Here is a 16,135-nt window from a genome sequence, read left to right on the forward strand (position 1 = left end):
TACACACATGTTTCCTGGAACTGCCCCTGTACCACAGCTGTCCCTCCACATGGCGCAGCAAAGTGATTCTCACCCTAAATGTCCCCATGGTCAAGGTGATCCTGCATAGAACTTCATAAACAGGGCACCTATTATCTGCAGCTATTACTTAATTCCTCAGATACCTGAAGCTTCATGGACCCCACCAACTAAAGTCCCCCTTGTGCCCCAGACCATGTTGTAATCAAAGCATCATCAGGCATACCCATGGTCACCACAAGAGGCAGTCAGCAAGCCCTGGTCAGCCACAGGGTTTGGGACACACAAAAGATGCTTAACATAGGAAAGTTGAGAGTCCATATTTAATGAAGTTGGTCTCAACAATCCCATCACTGAATCTCACTCACGAGAAGACATCTACTGACCCACCTTCCCAACTCACCACCCACACAGAAAATCCTGGGGTAAGAGTTCAGCAGCAAGGGCCTGAGGCACAGCAGCTAGCAACCACCAAACCCAGCTGTCTCCAGCTCCCAGCCAAGAGCTGTACACCTCAGCTCCAACCATCTACTTCTATCCTTCTAGGCTAAGATGGAGGTGGAGCATGACACTTGTCCCAGGTCAGGGAGAACGGCCAGGGCCCTGTGGCCCTACAAACACCAAATCCCACACCTCTCTCCCGGAGCTTTCCTTACTATTATATAAATAATATGCACATTTTGCTTGTATTTTTTAAAATGTAGATAAGCAGAAAGCTTAATATGGAATAATAATCATAAAAGGACAAATATCAGAAGACCCCGCTTATATAGGGTCTACCGAGAACAGGCAAATTCAATTCATAAAGACAGTATGTAGAACAGCTGTAACCAGGCAGTGGGGACAGTGGGAAGGGAATGACTATTGAGGTTTCTACATTACCTGTTTAGAGTGGCAAATGGCCTACAAATTACAAATGGATTTGCTGACACTGAATTATACACACAAAAACCATCAAAGGGATAATTTTTATGGTTTTCAATGGGGCATTAAAAATGTAAGGTTATTCCATCTGGAAAAAAGAAGATTGGAAATCAAAATCTCCCAAAGTTCTGCCACGTAGAGAGACCTGCCATCAGCACATTGCCGTCCATCCTTGCAGACACAAATCTGAATGGATGGCATGTTTCACAAAAGTAGTACCCTGCCTGGTAGCTTCCTTCTGAGAAATATACAGTATCTGTCCATGTTTACAGATGCACATCCGTAACCTTTAGTTTGGAAGCCACATGATATTCCATACCATAATTAACTAACTCGGGATTGTAGGCATTGTAAACAATGACTCAAGGGAGGTCCCCAAGCACTTGTCCAATTATAGCCTTAGTCAAGTGCTCAGTCAGGGGCTCCATCAGGAAGGCTGTCCAAGCAGAGAGAGTGAGCCACTCCAAGGATGTGAAAAACTGTCTTACAAAACCTCTGCTCTCCACATGGATCTTTCTTCAACTTCTCTTTGTTCCTAAGAAACTGCATAGTGTTCAGGAAGTTAGACTGTCTTCTCCACAGAAGCTGTCCTAACCTCCCCTTCCAGGCCTTTCCTGGCCTCACATATTGCGTGGGCCATGAAGGGAAGGCGGAGTTATCCTGGGTCAACGTCCACTGAACTTCTTATCCAGCAGGAGACCCTAGCACCTCTTGAGGGTGCCCAGGGATGTGAGGATGGACACATGCTTTTGGTTTTTTTTTTTTGTTTTTTTTTGTTTTTTTTGGTTTTCTCAAGACAGGGTTTCTCTGTGTAGCTTTGCACCTTTCCTGGAACTCACTTGGTAGCCCAGGCTGGCCTCGAACTCACAGAGATCCGCCTGGCTCTGCCTCCCGAGTGCTGGGATTAAAGGCGTGCGCCACCACCGCCCGGCGGACACATGCTTTTGGAAAAGCTTTCTGTTCTTCAAGATTTCAGTCTTGAGTAGACGTTTAAACCTCTCCTTAAAATGCAATGGACCCTTCCTGAGGAAACCCAGGGCTAGAAGGGAACCACCTAATCCCTTGCCTTTGAGTTGTGGAAGTAAGGCCCAGAAAGACTCAGTGTAAATGTCTCAATAACCAACTTAGGGCCCCAGAACTGTCTCACACGGTGATTCAACCAAGTCAGAGCAAATTTTGGACACCCAGGATAGTCATAATCCTCCTTGTCTCAGTGCATACAATTGAAAGTGAGATGACTGGGGTGACCCGGTTCAGCTATGGCCAAAGGGGTCACACAACTCATGTCTTGCCAACTCAGTGTTCAATGACGCCATGCTGATAGCTAAGAACCAGCTATAATAGGAATATTTACACTACAGAAACAGGCGAGCACCCCAAAGCAAGGCTTCCCCACACCCCGCTTCCGAGAGCTAGCCATTACAATGCTATGGTGTATCACTGATCACAACCTAGCTATGCACCCCCGAGATGCTGACCTCCATTTTCACACCTAACAGCTTCTCTTTCTGAACCTAATTCCCCGTGTTCCACCATCATACACACTCTCAGATCCATCACAGCCTCCTTCGTATTCAGCAAAGAACCAGGAAGTGTTTTCCTGAAGGCTTGAGGTGTGCCAGGCCCTTTTCTGATGGAAGGTGACAGTTCATTGTCTTCAGAATATCCCTAGGGGATAGCTATCAGAATTTCCATCTTATGAAATTTAAACTAAAATCTAAAGTCTATTTTAGGTGGAGTTCCCCCAGAAGCAGAGACAAGAATTCAAGTTCAAGTGTAAGGAGGATGGGTATGTGAGACAAGAAGGGGGACACAGTGATGGATGATGGCTCAGTGGTTAAGAGCACTGGCTGCTGTCTAGGCCAGGTTCAATTCCTACCCACTACACGGCAGTTCACAACCATGTGTAGCTCCGGTTCCAGGAAATCCAATGCCCTTATCTGACCTCTTTGGACACCAAGCACTCACATGGTGCACGCACACACAATGCAGGAATTTACCTATACTCATAGAATAAAAAATCTTTAAAAGAAAGAAAAAAGAGAAAGAGTTATTCCTGGGAGCACTTGGAAAAGTGTCCCAAGGAGGAACTTTAGAGACAGCACAGGACATGTCCCAAAGCAATCCCATCAGAGTGAGGGGACTGGGGTGTGTTACAGAACCCCTCCCACTGGTCACTGGTAGAGGCCAAGGACACAGAAAGAGACACTGACCAGATCGACGACATGATCCATATCCTTCAGCTAGAAAATAAAAGAAGGAAGAAAACTCCCAACCTATTATACCTACAAAAAGGAGCAGTTAACTACACAAACACAACTGAGTGCCAACCATTGGTAAAACCACACAGGGATGGGATATGCCTACTTTGCCAAACACTTTGGGTTGACACAGCCAAAGAGAACACGCAGTATCTTTCTGTCAGCTGTTCAGTGGGAAGGGGGGACTCGGAAAACATTAGAAAAATGTCCTTCACTCTCTGGTTCAGCCACAGTTGCCTTGAGCAAGAGTCCACAGCAGCCCCAAACTACTAACTCAAGCAACTGCATCAAGTTGTGCTTATAGGCTCTGGTTTCTTCGTCCAGGGATGATCAGCAGTAACCCACTCGGTGGAGTCTAAGCATGTCCATGTTTATTGAACCCACTGTTCCATCCTCTACCCCCCCCCCCCCGCCCCGACAGCCAGGTCCTCTGAGGATACACAAACTGGCAGTCACAGGCTTAAGGGGTGAGCTTACCCTGCCTTAAGGTCTTTAAAAAATTCTTCTGGGAGTTAGCTGGGCAGCAATGGCATGTGATTTTAGCCTTTAGTCCCAGCATTTATGAGGCCGAGGCAGGAGGATCTCTGGGAGTTCAAGGCCACCCTGGTCTACACAGTGAGTTTCCAGGACAGCCAGTGCTACACAGAGAAACAAAAACCAAACAACCAAAATAAAAACTTGGAGGAGTCAGGGAGGTGTTTATATGTGAGTGTGTCTGTCATTGGGGTAAATAAACGGAGCACACCATGAAGGGCATCAGGAAATGCCATGAAGGACTGCTGCCTTGGCATCATAAACACAGCTGGGGCAGCTCTCCGCAGCTGAGACTTGAGATCGGAGCCAGGACATTTTCTGTTCCAAGCACATGACAAGCCCAGGTTTTCACTGGAGGAGAGCAAAGGAGGCCTGGGCAGGCCCTAAGGCTGTTCGTAGGACAACCCACTCTACTCCCTCTCAGCCTTTCCTTAGGACTCTGGCGGCCTCGCTCTGCACTACCCACCTCCATCTCCTCCCAGGCTGGGAGGACACTTCCTGCCTAGGAATCCCAAAGAGGACTAAAAACAGCAATCAGCTCAGGTTCTTTTGTGATTGGACAGAGGGTCTCCCTTCTGGCAAGTCCCCTCCAGCCCAAATGAGAAGTAGCAGAGAGATGCCAAAGTACCGGCCTGGGCATCTCTAGCCGGGATCCTTAGCCATTCCTAAGGAACTTACTCACACTCACACAGTCAGACAAGGAGCCTGACTCCGAGGCACCAGCAAAGAAGCCAAAGTGAAACCAGCGGGCCTCTGAGATGCTGCAGACGGACCTAAACATCAGAGTGAGAAAGAAAACTGAAAACAAGGTGTGGCATCCACTGCCCTCCCCCGAAAATACCACAAAATAGAGGCACAGCGGGCACCTCTAAAGAGAAGCCACACTGAGATGGAGCGCGGTGTGCTTCGAGGTCAGGGGTTCAGCGACATCGCCCTAGGCAAAGTGGGGATGATGCTGGCGGCAGAAACCACCGGTGCAAGTACAGAGAGAGCATGCCCTGGCCAACCGGGCCACCCCACAGGTGCTGGCGTGGGGATCTCGGATACCCTGGTCTTCCAGTTGGGTTCTCAAGGCCACTTCTCATCATTTGTGTTTGAACCCCGTATTTTACTGTGTTTCTGCAGCACTCTTCTATTTGTTAACGAGGGAATGGGTGTGGCTTCCCACGACTCCCAGCACAGCCAATCTCAAATACTACCGGTCCATACCCCCAGGTGGCCAGGCAGACTACACACTTGTACCAGCGCCAGAAACAGGTTTCTTTGCAGACTAAGGTCATCTCTCCAAGCTCAGCCATCGTTTGATGCTCCCCTCTACCTTCCTGAGACCCGTTAGACTGCAGCAGGTCCCAAGAATCAGGCTTTTGTCCAAAGGAGAAAACTGTCCACACTGAACAGCCCCCCACTCTAGGGCCTCTGAGCTCAAATGGGCACCGCTCACTAAGACGCCACAGTCAGTCCCCTAGGACAGAAAAGAAGGGAGCAAGGGAACAAGGGAGAGAAGGGGGGCACTCTTCTCAAACTCAGTATAGCTTAGCCACGGAGGATTAACCCTCAGACCACCTGTAGGAAAAGTTTCCGCTTAAAAAATGTGGATCGAAAGTATGACAAATCAACCTCAGATTCCTCGTTCACATGCTCTTCAGAAAAGGTCCCCTGGCTGAATCTGGCAGTTGTGTTACAAGAACCGTGATTCGAATTCTTTCCTCCCACCGCCCCAGGACCAATACTGCAGGAACAGAGACTGCTCTCACAAGTTGTCATTTGTCCACCGCTTCCTCACGTAGGAATCCTCCCCTTGGGGGGTGCTTGCTTACCGTAACCCTGGCCTCTGCTCTCAGGGAAAAGTCGCTCTAATCCCCTGGTTTCCAGACCTTTGGGACTAAAGCGCGCGCAGCGTTATGAAGCCTGGCGCTGAGCTTGCCACTGAAGCACAGGGGTGCTGTGGCCGGTCCAGATCCGTCCCTGTCAGGACACCCCCACTCTGCTGTCTCTAGGACGCTCTCGGGGTAGAGCTGGGTGCAGAGTAAGCCCTCTAGATGCACAAGTGGCGAGGCCGCCTTTTGAAAGCACCTGCCTAGCTCGGCCTCCAGCGACCTCAGGCACCAGCTCTGGAGGGGACATGAAACCCGGGAGTGGGAAGTGAGCCTAAGCACTGCGCGCTTTGAAACTCTGAAGGCCAAGGCGGACCGGGCTGGTCCCGGCCGGTCCCGGCCGACCACACGGCCCTCACCCTGGGAGTCAGGGGGCGCATTACAGTCCTACCCTTCCCTAAGCTACCCAGGCCTGCACCTGCTGCCCCGCTCCACTTCGCCAGGGCGTTCGGAACACCCTGCTCCAGGGAGGGGGCACTCTCCTGCCACTGCATTTGGTGTCGACCGCAGAAAAGACCTCAAGGGGTCAGAGCGGCAGGATGAACTCCAAGCCACAACTTTCTACCCGGGGAAAGCGAGTGGGCTGGGGCGCCTGTCTGCTCTGCTCCTGGGACAGACCGCATGCCTAGGACCACTTTGTGGCTCCGGGGAGGGTTGGCGAGCGGGGACAGGAGAGACTCAGTGGCCCGGCCAGGCGGACCAAGGGCCTATATGGGAAAACTTTGGGCTGGGTAGGGGGAGACAGGACCCCCGGCGCCCGCACCTTGCGTCCGCATCCCGCGCCAATACCCGGCTCCTCGCGCCCCACGCCTGGTGTCTTGCCTGCGTCCCGGACCAGCTGCATCCGCGCGCGCCGCAGGGGTTGGAAAGTGGGGGCGCCGCTGCGGGGGTGGGGGGTGTTCCAGCGTGCTTGGCCAGCGATCCGCGAGACCCGCTCGCTCGGGCCGGGCTGGGCGGCGACAGCGCGGCTGGGGGCGGGCGCCCCGCCCTCCTGGTCCCTCCGCCCCGCCTCCCCAAGCTCTGCCTTTATCTGCCGATCCTTGACCAACCCACTCGTCACCCTTGTAGCTCTCCTCTACCCACCCCTCTTCTCTCGCCTTTCTTCCCTCCTCTCCCTCCCCTCTAGGGGGCGGGGCTTCTCCCCTCCCAGCAAGACAGACAATGCTGTGGCTTCTCGTTGCCGCCCCCCCCCCCCGCCAGCTCGCCCCCTCCACTCCAGCTCGCGCGGGCTGCCCGCGTTTCTTCCGGACCGGCTGGAGTGAATGAGGAGGGGGCGGAGGGCGTGGGTGAAGAGGATAAGGTGGCTCCTCTCACCCCACTGCGCCAGCCCTCTCCAAGCGGCATGGAGATTTGGCCCAGACTCTTAGGCTCGCCTGGCACAGTGACAGTCAGTTCCAGGGAGCAGCCCGCCTAGAGAATGCAGATTTCCTAGCAGAGGATGGGCAGTTGGTGGGGTGGGGTGGTGTTTCTTTTCTAACACCCGGGCTCGTTACCAAAAGGGTTTGAGCGGCTAAAGGGCGAAGTGGGCCCCCTTCGACTTCGCAGGCCGGCAGACGTGACAGTAATGTGAAGGAAGTCAAGTTTCTTTGTCCATCCCCCGCCTCCTCCTCTTCTCCATCTTTAGACCTCGGGTGAACCTAGTGCATAGGAGGAAGCACCCAGCTGCGGATTCTGTAACCTCTCACCAAAATTCTATACATCCTCGACCTTGCAGTGGGTCCCCAAACCGAAGGGGAAGGGGAAGATAACCTAGCAATTAAAGAAAGGGTAGCCAAATCCCCAAGTGCCGAATAGCGCATCCTGGAAGCCTGGAAGCCAGATATTCTCTGCTAAACTCATTGTTTGGATCTTGGAATGTGTCTCCCATAGAAACAATGTTATAAACGGCAGTCCTTTCCCAGGCCAGCCACAAATTTGCTGAACCCAAAGCGCAGCTGTGGGGTGGTGCTGGAAACGGCCCACTATACTGAACAAGAAGGCTACTTACTGATCAGCTTTTCTACTGTGAAAAAAAAAAAAATGGATAAATGCATCTAGTTCCTTCCCCTTGAGCTATAAACACAAACCTGCTCCACTAATTTCTCTCCCTGGAGCCATTACTGTGTATTAGGTAAGTGCTTTCCTTTGCAGGTGTCAGGACCCCAGGAGGAATGTACCCTGAGGATATGGGCGTTTCTTGGGTTAGAACTGCTAGGAGAACTGAGTAATCTCCAGGAAGCCTTCTCTGAGGGCTCTTCTTCTCTTCTAACCTGGCCTTCCGTGACCTCAGAAACGGAACAAAGGGTACCCATGACTCCTAACCGTAGGGCTCTCTAGCTTTGCTGTTCAAGACGGTTGCAAGGCAGTGCTAGAATCCCATTGGGTCAAGTAGCCATCTTATAACCAATCATTTGGCTTCCCACCAGTTAGGGGTACATTCCTAATACTAGAAATACTGATCCTAATACCAGAAATACTGATCCTCGGTCTTGTTTAAATCTAAATCTGCCAGGCCTGGTGGCACACACCTATAATCCCAGTGCTCGGGAGGCTGAGACAGGACTATGAATTTGAGATCATCCTGTGCTACAAAGCGAGACCTTTAAAAAGCACCTCAGCTTTTTCTGAGTCACTGGAAACCCCGTTCTGGTCTTTTCCCGTATTGAAGCCACAGGAGAGAAGAATGGTTTCTCATCCTTCCAGAGAAGACAGAAGTGATGCATCTGGGCTGAGGTACTATTTCTCAATAGAAAACACACATTGGAGCCAGGCGGTGGTGGCGCACGCCTTTAATCCCAGCACTCGGGAGGCAGAGCCAGCACTCGGGAGGCAGAGCCAGGCGGATCTCTGTGAGTTCGAGGCCAGCCTGGACTACCAAGTGAGTTCCAGGAAAGGCGCAAAGCTACACAGAGAAACCCTGTCTCGAAAAACCAAAAAAAAAAAAAAAAAAAAAAAAAAGAAAACACACATTGGATTTTACCTTTCAACATTGCAGATTTTCACATGCTAAGACGGGAGGTTTACTGCCTGTGAAAGCAGCAGAGGAACATTGTCTAAAAGAAACTGCCCAATAAAAATGGTACTAAACCGGGCGGTGGTGGCGCTCGCCTTTAATCCCAGCACTCGGGAGGCAGAGGCAGGCAGATCTCTGTGAGTTTGAGGCCAGCCTGGTCTACAGAGTGAGTTCCAGGACAACCAGGACTGTTTCACAGAGAAACTCTGTCTCGAAAAACCAAAAAACAAGAGAGAGAGAGGGAGGGAGGGAGGGAGGAAAAAAGGAAGGAAGGAAGGAAGGGAGGGAGGGAGGGAGGGAGGAAGAAAGGAAGGAAGGAAGGAGGGAAGGAAAGTAGTTGCCAAATACTGGGGATGTAACTCAGAAGGAAATCACGTGCCTATCATGGGTAAGGCCCTGGGTTCCTCACAAGAGCCATGGTATGAGTTTAAAATTTCTAATAGCCATAAATACACAATATAAATAAATAAGTCATAAACACATAAGGAAATTATTCATGAAATATTTTACATTTGATTTTTATAGTAAGGATAAAATGAGTGTGTTTATACTTCAGTACATCATAATTTAGATGCTAAATTTTCATTAAAAATTTCTCGCTGGGTGGTGGTGGCACAGGCCTTTAATTCCAGCACTCGGAAGGCAGAGGCAGACAGATCTCTGTGAGTTCGAGACCAGCCTGGTGTAGCTAGAGTTTTCCTGCTTGGCCCACAGTCAGGACAAATCTCTCTCACCTGCCAGTCCCACAGCCACTCAAACCCGACCAAGTAAACACAGAGACTTATATTGCTTACAAACTGTATGGCCGTGGCAGGCTTCTTGCTAACTGTTCTTACATCTTAAATTAATCCATTTCTATAAATCTATAGCTTGCCATGTGGCTCGTGGCTTACCAGCATCTTCACATGCTCTTTGTCATCGTGGCGGCTGGCAGTGTCTCTCTCTCAGCCTTCCACTTCCCAGCTTTATTCTCCTCCTTGTCCCGCCTATACTTCCTGCCTAGCCACTGGCCAATCAGTGTTTTATTTACCAACCAATCATAGCAACACATTTGCCATACAGAACATCCTACAGCAGCCTGGTCTACAAAGTGAGTTCTAGGACAGCCAGGGCTGCACAGATAAATCCTGTCTCAAGCAAACAAACAAACAAGCAAAAATTCTCATTTGGATTTATGTATTTAGGAATATATATAATATATATATGCATGTAACAAAAATTAATTAAAAAAAGAGGACATGAATTTGAAAGAGAGTAAGAAATTATATGGGAGGGTTAGTATGGAGAAAAGGGAAGGAGGAGATGATGTAACTTTATAATCTGAAAAAATAAAAAAAGAAATTCTCTACCTGTAGTTAACATTTTCTAAAATTTCTAGTTGGAAAAGTAGACTCACATACCTAAGTAAGTCAAGTATACTTAAAACATACCTAGTATGGGTTGGGGATTTAGCTCAGTGGTAGAGCGCTTGCCTAGCAAGCTCAAGGCCCTGGGTTCCGTCCTCAGCTCCTTAAAAAAAACAAAAAACATACCTAGTAACCACACTGAGAAGCAATATCTAAATTTTAATTTGAGTTTTGAGTAAATAAAAATTCAGTTCCTTAAGAATTTGAGCCAGTCAACTGTGGCAGGTGCACGCCTTTAACCCCAGCAGAGGCAGTCCGATCTAAGTGTTTGAGGCCAGCCTGTTCTACACGGTGAGTTCCAAGCCAGTCAAGGCTCCGGTGTGAGACTCTGTCTCCAAAAAGAAAGGAAAATAGAAAAAGAAAGAAAGAAAGAGAACATGTGCCAGTTCAATAGTTACATGTGACTTTCAGAAGCCTCCACAGCAGGGTGGCACAGGGCTGGTGGCTTCCACGGTGGGTGAGGAGGCCCTCTGATGTCATTGGCAAAACACGGGCAGAAATGTAGAACACCCACAGAAAGAAAATCATTTTTCCAGTGTGTAGCTAGAGTTTTCCTGCCTGGCCCACAGTCAGGACAAATCTCTCTCACCTGCCAGTCCCACAGCCACTCAGACCCAACCAAGTAAACACAGAGGCTTATATTGCTTACAAACTGTATGGCCGTGGCAGGCTTCTTGCTAACTGTTCTTACAGCTTAAATTAATCCATTTCCATTAATCTATACCCTGCCACGTGGCTCGTGGCTCACCGGCATCTTCACATGCTGTTTCTCATCATGGCGGCTGGCAGTGTCTCTGACTCAGCCTTCCACTTCCCAGCTTTATTCTCCTCCTTGTCCCGCCTATACTTCCTGCCTACCCACTGGCCAATCAGTGATTTATTTACTGACCAATCAGCAACACATTTGCCATACAGAACATCCCACACCACCAGCTATAGCTCTCGCTCTAGCATCTGGAGAGGTGGTGTGCCGGGAGACAGGAGGACATGCTCCCCAAGATTACATGGAGGAGGGCCTGGGTCACCATAAATCCCAGGGCACCGCAAAGGTAGATTGTGAGGCGCAGGTTAGACTTGGGTGCAGGTCACTTACTTAGGACCCGGAAACCAAGGATGGGGAGAGGACAGTGAGAATATAGACAGGAGAGGAGCTGCCAGGGTGCATGCATAGACAAGTTACTATTGCTGTGGGCATGGAGGGCTCAAGTCCTCAGGCTAAATACACCTTGGAGCTGTCCGCTCTGAGGCTGGGGGCCTGGGCACTTTCTGGAAATCTGACCATTTGAGTACTGCTTCCAGCCTAGCTTACCTCCTCAGACCTCCTGACCTGTGTGGCCTTCGTTGGCCTCAAGGAAACATCTGAGAAAGAGAAGGGAGCTGAGGCTGCCGTCTCTGTGACTGGGGCAGGATAGAGAGGTGGGAAATTAAGAGGACTCAGGAGGGGACAAAGCATCTTCCTTTGGGATCTGGCAGGGAGTCAGAAACTCTAGGAACCATTAATAAAATCAAAACCGCCTCCAGAGCCTGGGTTTCCTTCCTGAAGACATTTCAAGTGAGAGCCAGAGTGCTTTGCGGCTGGAGTCGTCATTCTCTGCACCGCCCTCTCATCCCCAAGTCTAAACAACACACCTCCTAAGACCACCTAGAATCTCAGTCAGATGATTTTTTTTTTTTTGTCTTTTGTCTTTTGAGACAGCGTTTCTCTGTGTACCCCTGGCTGTCCTGGAATTCACTCTGTAGACCAGGCTGGAACTCCCAGGGATCCTCCTGCCTCTGCCTCCCGAGTGCTGGGATTAAAGGCGTGCACCCCCACACCCCTCAGCTTTTCTTAATCTTTTTTTTTTTTTTTTTTTTTTTTTGGTTTTTTTTTTGAGACAGGGTTTCTCTGTGTAGCTTTGCGCCTTTCCTGGAACTCACTCTGTAGACCAGGCTGGCCTCGAACTCACAAAGATCCACCTGCCTCTGCCTCCCGAGTGCTGGGATTAAAGGCGTGTGCCACCACCGCCCGGCTTTTCTTAATCTTTAACCTTATTGTAAATCTTATCATCAGAGCTATACCACGTAAGTCATAGAATCACACATACGGCCTAAGGACACGCTTCTCTAAACACCTGTGTGGATTCCAAGCACATTCTCTCCTGTCTTAAAAACTCACTGACTTTGCTTCCTCTGACTCCTTCTGAAACTCGATTTCAAGACATAGCCAGAGGTCTCATTTTACTTGAGCAGAGGAACCAGTGTGGGCCACGTTTCCCTATCACACCAACGGGACAAGTCACTGTGCCCGAAGGACCTAGAAGATGTGATACAGAACACACACGTCATCTGCTTTAAGACCTCGCCCAGGGAGAAGCAAGTGGGCTTTAGAGACTGGTTGGGGCTGGCAGGAAGGCAGGATGGTCTCTTGGTGACCAAGAGCTAGTCAGTGATACTGAGCCCTGAAGAGGTGCGGGGCACCCAGATCATAAGTTCCTCAGTCATAGACATAAGCAGCAAATGTCAACTAACCCGTCAGGGTTGGGTCTACCATTCCTTGGCATCTGCTTTCAAGATAACTGTCAAAGCAGGGCCTCTGGGAGTCTTGCAGGGATAGGGAGATTCTGGTGCCTTTAGCTCTGCATGCTTCCACAAAAGAAAGGAAGACATACTCTCCCCAGGACCCTCTTGAAGACAGATGGAAATGAAAAGAGAACTCCAAGAGGATTTTAACCTACAGAGACCAAAAGGATTATGTAAATGACTACATAACTGCATTCACCACCACCACCATCACCTCCACCATCACCACCTCCACCTCCACCTCCACCACCACCACCACCACCACCTCCACCATCACCACCTCCACCACCTCTATCACCACCACCACCACCACCTCCACCATCACCACCTCCACCTCCACCTCACCACCATCACCACCTCCACCACCACCACCTCCACCACCTCCATCACCATCACCACCACCTCCATCACCTCTACCTCTACCACCACCACCACCACTTCCATCACCACCACCACCACCACCTCCTCCACCTCCATCACCACCACCTCCACCTCCACCACCTCCACCACCTCCACCTCCACCACCTCCATCACCACCACCACCTCCACCACCTCCACCTCCACCATCACCACCACCACCTCCACCATCTCTGTCACCACCACCACCATCTCCACCTCCACCACCTTCACCTCCACCACCCCCACCACCATAACCACCACCATCACCACCACCACAACCACCACCACCTCCACCACCACCACCTCCACCACCTCCATCACCATCACCACCACCTCCATCACCTCTACCTCTACCACCACCACCACCACTTCCATCACCACCACCACCACCACCTCCTCCACCTCCATCACCACCACCTCCACCACCTCCACCTCCACCACCTCCATCACCACCACCACCTCCACCTCCACCATCACCACCACCACCTCCACCATCTCTGTCACCACCACCACCACCTCCGCCTCCACCACCTCCACCACCTTCACTACCACCACCACACCACCAACACCACCTCCACCACCACCTCCATCACCACCTCCACCACCTCCACCACCTCCATCACCACCACCTCCGCCTCCACCACCTCCACCACCTCCATCACCTTCACCACCACCACCTCCACTACCACCACCACACCACCAACACCACCTCCACCACCACCTCCATCACCACTACCACCTCCACCACCTCCATCACCACCACCTCCACCACCTCCACCACCTCCACCACCTCCACCACCTCCATCACCTCCACCACCTCCACCACCACTTCCTCCTCCTCCTCCACCACCTCCACCTCCACCCCTTTATACTGGAAATAAAATCTACAAGGAGATACAATGAGTTACAGAGAAATAAGGAAGTCAAACAAGGTCTACCCTGAGGACCCAACCACATCTGGACGCGCCTGGAACTCTGGCAGAGGAAGCTGGCTGGAAATCTGTTTGAGAGATGAAAAGGGCCCTCTGGGAGATTATTCTCGTGCTAAGAAAAGAACAAAACAAGTTTGGCCCAGAAGCAGAGCCTTAGTTGACAGAAGGAGGTGAATGGTCTGAGCCCCACAGCCTCCCTTTGTGGACTCACCGCTGAGTAACATTGAAGGGACAACAGGCCACCATCCGGCTTGATGTTCCCAGGAAGAGGAAGGTGGACTGTACAGTGACCCGCCTCCCTCCCACCCCCCCCAGACAAGCTCTGAAGCTGGCTGCCACTCTTCCAGGAGGCCCTCCCAAATAGATTCTCCTGTCTTTCATGGCTGAGTTCTTGTCCTCAGTGGGCCTGAACTTCACAGTGCCTCTTAAAAAGCAGGGGTTAGTGATTTAAAGTGTCTTGTGTGGACTCCTATTTTGAACCTTTGGTCTCCAGCTGAGGGAACTATTTTGAGGAAGTTTTAAGGTAGGGACTAGCTACAGGAACTAGGCCATTGAGGGAGTGCTTTTGAAGATTACAAGGACCTTGTCTGCTTTTCTATCTGCTTCCTGTCTTAGAGGAACCACAGAATTTCCTTTGTCACACATCATCGCTGCCATGTTTTCTTGCCTCAGATGGCTCCTCCCTAAGGCGGCTTGGGCCAGGTATTTGGGTCACAGTGATGGAAAGTAACTAAGACAAAGGTCAGCCTCAGTCGTTTCTTGGAATGACCTGCTTATCCTGCCACTTTTGGTCAACTGGGTGTAGCCACTCAACCTCAAACCATGAGACAAGGAAATCTTTTTTGTTTACAAATTATTCAGTCTCGGGTACTCTGTTACAGCAAACAGGAACTGGGGTAAGATGCCAACCCAGGGGCTAGGGAGATGGTTCCCTGTGTAAAGTGTTGGCTGTACAAGCATAGGGCCCAAGTTCAGATCCCCAGATTTGTTTATGAACTTGTCCAAGGGACCTGGGACTCTCCCACCCAGCCTTCGCTGTGCCCCCAGAACCCCACCCACGTGACACAGTGGCATTTTCACACGGCTCAAGTCTGAATGAGCTGGCAAAATTTAGATTAACAGCTGTTAACATGACCTCATTTGTTCTCACAAGCCGGAGAGACCCAGAGAAATCTGAGAAGTAAAGATTTTGTCAGTGAACTCTCCCAGTTTGGCTTTCACGGGGAAGGGCTATCTTAATTAAGAGTCCACTTCATCCACAGGTGTCTAAAATATTTATATGGCACAGTATCTGGAATCCTCCTTGGAGACGCAAGAGCAGAGACACTCAGAGCTCCTGCACATCCCCACACAACAGACTTATCTTAACCAAACATTCCCTTCTCACTTGAAACACAAATGGATCTGGTAAGAAGCAAAGAAGGCAAAGGATCATGGGTAGATCACCTGAATTGTTCATGCCCCCAAAATATGTCTCTTTTCACAGGAAGTGTTTGGGAATAAGCCTCCAGACTAAACTCACACATCACCCTGCTAAACAACATGCTTATTATGCACACATTACCCAAACTGTCTCGAAGCAGAGAGAATACTCCATAGAATTTTTCTGGGAATCACTTCAAATTTCCTTGACCCAAGGTTATATCCCACTAAAGTTTCTCTTCTACTTGGAACAGTATTCTTTGTTGTATATAGTCCATACAAATGGAAGGAGCACTCACAATTGTATCAACGTTTATTGGTAAGACATCAGCAGTGTGCAGGCCACTATATCAGGTAAGTGGAAGACAGGAAATGCTAGTGTTATAAAGCCAAGAGCCATGCTAAGGAGCATCGTGTACAATAATGATTTGTGGGAACTTAGAGACTTAGAGAAATCAAGTCATCTTTCTATTTGCTTATAAAAACAAACGGTGTGTGAGCCAGCCCAAGGGAAGAGTGATTTCCAAGAGCCAGGGTCTCTTGCGTGAAGGACATGAAACAGGTCCAGAGGACTCTCTCTTACAGGACGCTCCCTCCTGGCCCTCCCTCACTTCCTCCCTGCTTCTTACACTGTCTTCTCTCCACTCTGCTCCAGTTTATGACTAATAGTAACCTTCGCCCCAGTATCTATAGGATTAGAGATCCTGTATCCACGGTCAGCTCACTCAGACTCGAGGAGCCATGTGTGTGACCAGCAGGGGGGTGGAACCCTAGACATGAGATAGGCCAGTGTTCCCACGAGGATGAGGGGTAA

At 50.1% G+C, this 16,135-nt stretch overlaps 1 protein-coding gene across 1 annotated transcript in view; it reads right to left on the reverse strand.

The window, feature by feature from the left end:
- Rassf2 (Ras association domain family member 2) overlaps window positions 1-6,560 on the reverse strand; it is a 37,399-nt gene extending 30,839 nt beyond the window's left edge. The window contains exon 1 of the mRNA XM_059261468.1: window positions 6,375-6,560. The gene's annotated coding sequence lies outside the window, so the exon portion shown is untranslated. The remainder of the gene's footprint in view (window positions 1-6,374) is intronic.
- Between the last annotated feature and the right edge of the window lie 9,575 nt (window positions 6,561-16,135).

This window comes from Peromyscus eremicus, chromosome 4 (assembly GCF_949786415.1).
Source record: "Peromyscus eremicus chromosome 4, PerEre_H2_v1, whole genome shotgun sequence".
NCBI classification, from domain to species: domain Eukaryota; kingdom Metazoa; phylum Chordata; class Mammalia; order Rodentia; family Cricetidae; genus Peromyscus; species Peromyscus eremicus.